At 37.3% G+C, this 6119-nt stretch overlaps 1 non-coding gene across 1 annotated transcript; it reads right to left on the reverse strand.

The window, feature by feature from the left end:
- Positions 1-3540: 3540 nt before the first annotated feature.
- On the reverse strand, positions 3541-3646 carry LOC145580367 (small nucleolar RNA R71). Its single transcript, XR_014099427.1, has one exon. It is a non-coding gene; the product is annotated as a small nucleolar RNA R71 (small nucleolar RNA).
- Positions 3647-6119: the final 2473 nt, after the last annotated feature.

A 6119-nucleotide genomic window follows, 5' to 3' on the forward strand; every position in this document is an offset into this window, starting at 1 on the left:
AGTTTCCTTTGAGCAAAAATTGCCAAAAAATTATCCCGTTTGGATCTATTTAAACGCGGTTTCATGTAGGCTTTTGATCGTCTCACATTCATTCGTTGATAGTAATATTCATAAAGACAATTATTGCTCTCTCTTTTTTTATTTTTCTCATTTCTTTTGTTTGAACAATGGTGAAAACGTTTGAGCAACGCTTGAAACAATGGGTTACTTCCCTTTGTACTAAGGATAAATTAGCCTTTAAAATATACCACCTTGACCCTCTATTAAGTTATATGCAACTCAACATAAATTTTGATTTCCTCCATGCTGCATTTAATCATTAGGACTTGAATCACCATCTTTTTCTTTTTAAGGGGGATGAATTGTCCTATTACCTGGTGAGTTTGAGGCTCTAATGAGCTTCCCTGCCTTGTCAAATTCAAAACCTTTGTTTCAATAATTATTTAGCTTGAATGACAATGATATGACAAAAATTGGGACAAAAGAAGGCGTGAATTTAATTCAATTTATTGAACACTTCGTTGCTCCTTGTGAAATCACATGAGTGGTGTGGGGGAGCATATAATATCGTAATTTTTTAGTTGCCCACACTAATGCTAAACTTGTTTTTTCCAAGATGCTATACTTTGTTTCATATTAGATGAGTTTTTTACTTATGTAGTATATTGCACGCTCTACTTTTTCTACCTCTTGTGCTAACATGGCTCCTAAGCCGTATCAATAACGGTAATTGTAGGGAATATTCAAGCATCCCATACTTGAGCCCCACTGTGATCATACATTCATGTATGGTGGCGTCCAAAGGGGAGAAAGCTAGAGCAAAAGAGTTGCAAACAAGTTTTAGGAACTTGTAAACCGTTCACAAGGTGAAGGTTACACCCCTTCACGATCCATGAGATTGCTAACTCTATAGCGGTCGTGAACCATGACTGGATATTCGGGGATGAAGGTACAAATCCAACCTAAAAGAGATTGAACCTGCCCTAAATAGGCCTCTACTTTATTATTCTCATATTCATGTGTGCTTTCTGACTAACATACAATTAATATATTAACCTAAACCTGTTTAATCTATATTGGTTGATTATTAATACACAAACAAACCTATTATTGGCGATCACTGGAATTAAAATCATATTAGCCTAAATAAAATTATTAATTATCTTATTAAGCGCGATTTCAAATACAAATTCTCTTTAAACCTGCAAGAGAGGGCGTGATCAAGCAACATAATAATTATTAACAACAAATCATCATCATCATAACAATAATCTCATTCTCATCAAAGCACAATAATAATAGCAAGATCCTAGGCATGATATTAACATGATTAATAACAAACCTTAGCATGTCACTAAGAAATAAAGATCAAATTTTTATCCCAAACATGATACTAACATGATTGAAGAAATAGGTGATGAGCGTCGTTTATGGAGCTCAAAAGAATAAGATTTAGGTTCATTCTCTCTATTTTCTTTCATCATTTTCATATAATTCTCTTGGTTTTATTTGATTTAACATTTTTATAATTCACTTTGGTTCTCGATTAGCTTTTATGAGTTTTTCATATTTTTAGGTAATAATTCATAGTTTTAGTTTTGGTTTTACTTTGTTATGCTTTCTCTCTTTGTTTTATTGGTGTTTTGTAGGTGAATAACCAAGTTGATTTGCTCATTTTTTGATTGCCTTGTTCGCGGGCATCATCTTAAGTGCACTGATGATGGGGATGCTCGGGAGCGCGGAGTTTGATCAAGCAAGCGAAGGAGCCAAGGCCTCGTGCACCACACAGGGGTGCGCGGGCGCGGCACAAGGGTGCGTGCGCGCAGACCCAGCTATGCGCGCGCGCGGTTGGTCTGTGCGTGCGCACGGCCTGTGCGGCCCCCTATTTATAGATTTTGACTTTCTTTTTTATGACGACTTAACTTTGTACTAGAGAGAGAGTTTTTCCAGAAATAGTAGAGAGAGAAAGTACAGAGAGAAGTTTAAGATTTACTTGTTTGTACTTGAATTTGATCTTAGATTTCAATTTGATCTTGAAATTCCTTCTTCAATTCAATGAATGTTTGTAAGATTTCTTTCCTTTGATTTACTTTTAATGCAATTCTTTCTAGTTTCTTGAATTTTGATTGAGATTACATTCCTTGCTCTAGAATTTGTTGATTGATTGATTTTCTTTTGATTAAGCTTTAAATGAATATGAATTTGATTGAATTTGTTTTGTTTCTAAATTTCACCATGTTTAGTGAGTAGATTAGTTGCTAGGGAGAAGGGGAAGCATGCTTGATTGATGATTTGTGCTAGTTGATGATGCTAAATTGATTTGAAAGTTGCAATTAAATTGGTTGACATAGTTGTGCATGTGATTAATTAAACTAGGAGTGATTAACCTATAAGGTTAATCTAGATTGCATTGCAAATTTCAATGACATGAACCCTTGATTTGAGGATTGCTTTAATTGATTGAATTTTATTGTGATTTTCCTTGTTAGCCATTCATAGTGAACCCTAGCTTGGCTTATAGGAGATAGCTTTTGGATTCCTTTGATTGCTACTATTGTTTGTCCCTTGTGATGTTGAATCGATTGAGTGATCTATAAATTAGCATAATCATCGAGCTTGCATGTGGAACCAATATCCCTAGTGTTTAGCATATTGAATTCTTCGATTTGTTAGCTTTTTGACATTTTAGTTACCAACCATTACCATTTATATTCTTCGATTTAGCTTGACATAGGCTATAGCATCGTTCCTACTCATTCCTTTGGGTTCGACCCTTGACTTACCATATACTTGTATTAGGGTTGGTCGAGTGTTTACAAATTAAGTTTGGCTCTAGGGAGAGGTAGATAATGACCTACATTTTCCTCTTGTCAAAATTGGCGCCGTTGCCGGGGAATGATATTGGGGCTTTGTTATAGTTGTTAAGTCTATTTCACCTTTAATTGAAAATATAAAAAGATTTTCTCTTAGGCTACATTTGTAGCCGTGCTACTAACCATTTCTTTTGAGATTTTATGCATAGAGCACGTGATCATTCACTAGTGCCATTTGATCCGGAAATTGAGAGAACTATTGCAAGGTTGAGGGGTGCTAGACAATCTTTGAGCCCTAGCATTTCAAGTGAAGATGAACTACAATAAGAAGAACAAGCAAGAATGGGAGAAAATCTGAGAGTGACATTGAAAGAATTGGGGATTCTTGGTGCATATAGATTTGAGAGTGGGATTGCTCCACCTACAACACCGGCAAATGATTTTGAAATAAGACCGGCAATGATCACTTTGATAGAGTGGTGACAATTTAGTGGGGCCAAGCATGAAAGCCCACTAAACCATCTCAACGAGTTCGAAAAATATTACAATACTATCAAGGTGAACGGAATTTCCCAAGAATTCATCCGCCTCAAGCTCTTTCCCTTTTCTCTCATAGGGCGTGCTTTGGAATGGCTAGACAAGGAGGTTAAGCCGAATTCTATAAGGACATGGGATGAGGTTACCAAGGAATTTCTATCCCGGTTCTATCCTCAAAAGAAAACGGCGGAGGCTAGAGCTTTGATTCAAGGTTTCAAGCAAAAGCCAAGTGAGAGCCTCTATGAAGCATGGGAGAGATACAAAGAGTATCAAAGAGAAAGTCCTCATCACGGAATTCCAAACTATCAAATCATTCAAATCTTCTATGGAGGCCTTAGCCCTCAAGGAAAATCATGTTTAGATGGAGGAGCCGGAGGTCCTATCATGAACAAAACGGAAGAGGAAGTGGTGGACATAATTGAAGACGTAGTGAGGTATTATAGAGATTGGAAAGATGGAGAAAGAGAGTCAACTAGCAAGAGTAGCTCTTCGGTGTACTCGGTTGATCATCTAAATGCAATCAACAATTTATTCTCACAAATGACAAACTTGGGGAAGGAGATGTCCGCTATCAAGGCAAAGTTAGAAAGTGCTACCTACCAAGTTTCAAGTCTTCCCTCCCAATCTAAGGGGAGAGGTATGTCTTCTAATTCTCAACCCCCTCCTTCTTCTAATAACATGCCTAGTGGATGCTTGTTTTGTGATGATTATGGGTCGTATGATCACGATGTTTCTAGTTGTCCTCATGCATGTATGGATGTTTGTGATGATCAAGATGGAAATGTGAATGAGCATGTGAACTATGTGTCAAATAATCATGATTCTAGGTTTAAGAATCAAAGAGGTCAATGGAATAGGAATTACAACAATCATGGCAATTTTGACAACTATAACCAAGGTGGTGGTTATAGGAACCAATGGAACCAAGGTTCTCGAGGTAACTATAACAATCAAGGTTATAGTAGCCAAAATCAAAACCAAAATTATGGTAATCAAAATCAAGGTTATGGGAATCATAATCAAGGTAGTGGTAACCATAATCAAGGTTATGGTCAAAATCAAAATAGGGGTATTGGAACAATCAAGGTAGAGGCAATTTTCAAAACAATTCTCAAAGAGGACCTCCACCCGGATTTGCTCCAAAGGCCTAAAATGATAATTCCTATGTTCAATCCTCTTCTTCTTCACATAGAACAAATTTGGAAGAAATCATTGAAAATCAAACAAAGTTGTTGAACACTTACATGAACGTAAGTGATAAGAAATTTAATGAAATGATGACTCATAATAAGATGCTTGAAAACCAAATTTCTCAACTTGCTAATTCTTTGAAAGACCATGCTAGTCCTCTTCTTTACCTTCCCAAGGCCTAGATCCTATGAGACCGGTTAATGCTATTGTCATAAGGAGTGGTAAGATTCTTGAGGAGAGTTTGCCTAGGAAGAGTGAGACCAAAGAGGGCACAAAAGAGATTTTGGTTGAAGATGAGAGAGATGGTGCATCTATGAGTGAGGTTGAGATTGAGAAGCCTAGTGAGGTAAGAGTGGAGAAAGAGATTGTAAAACCCAAGTTTCCTTATCCACAAAAATTCATGAGACACAAGTTAGATGAACAATTTGGAAAAGTCATTGACATGCTCAAGCAACTTCACCTTTCTCTACCATTTACCGAAGTTGTCACCCAAATGCCCAACTACGTAAAATTCCTCAAAGACATTTTGAGTGGTAGGAGGACATGTTATGGTGTAGAGACGATGAACTTAACCGAGAATTGTAGTGCTATCATAATGAACAAGATGCCACCTAAGCTAAAAGACCCCGGAAACTTTTCCATCCCTTGTGCCATGTATAAAATGCAAATTGAGAATGCCTTGTGTGACCTAGGAGCTACTGTTAGCCTCATGCCATACTCGGTGTACCAAAGACATGAGCTAGGGGAACTCTTACCTACTAACATCACTTTGCAATTGGCCGATAGGTCAATTAAGTTTCCTAAGGGTAAGATAGAGGATGTTCCTTTGAGGGTTGGGAAATTTGTTATTCCGGTAGATTTTGTTGTGCTTGAGATGGATGAAGATGCTAATATTCCTATCATTCTAGTGAGACCATTCCTTGCTACTTCGGGTGCTTTGATAGATGTGAAATGTGCTAACATTTCGCTCAAAGTAGGGGATGAGGTGATAGAATTTGACTTGAATGATAGCATGAAGTATCCAAGTTCTTCTTTAGAAAATTGTATGTTGATTGATTCTCTTGATCATGTTGTGTCTTCTATGTATGAGCAATTGCTCATTTCTAACGATGCTCTTGAGAATGTTTTGTTGAATAAGGAAAAGATAGGTACTAATAACAAGGACATGGATTTGTACGAAGATGTGCTCAATGGATGCTTTGAGGATATTAAAGAGCAAATGTGTTTGAGCATTTCTAGCCAAGAAGCGTTGCAAGTGGTAACATCTAAGGAAGGTAAAGGTGCTCCAATGGTTGAGCTCAAACCTCTTCCATCACACCTTAGGTATGAATTTTTGGGACCTAACTCCATTTTTCCCGTGATTGTTAGCTCTTCTTTGAGTGAGCACCAAGCTTAAAAGTTGTGTGGTGTTTTGAAAAAGCACCGAAGTGCTTTGGGTTATACCATTGATGATCTCAAAGGTATAAGCCCCGATTTATGTACACATCACATAACTCTTTAGGAAGGTGCTTTACCTTCTACTGAGAGGCAACGAAAGCTACACCCCTAAATGGGAGAGGTAGTGAAAAAAGAGATCAC

This window comes from Chenopodium album, chromosome 14 (genome assembly GCF_948465745.1).
Source record: "Chenopodium album chromosome 14, dcCheAlbu1.1, whole genome shotgun sequence".
Classification (NCBI taxonomy): domain Eukaryota; kingdom Viridiplantae; phylum Streptophyta; class Magnoliopsida; order Caryophyllales; family Amaranthaceae; genus Chenopodium; species Chenopodium album.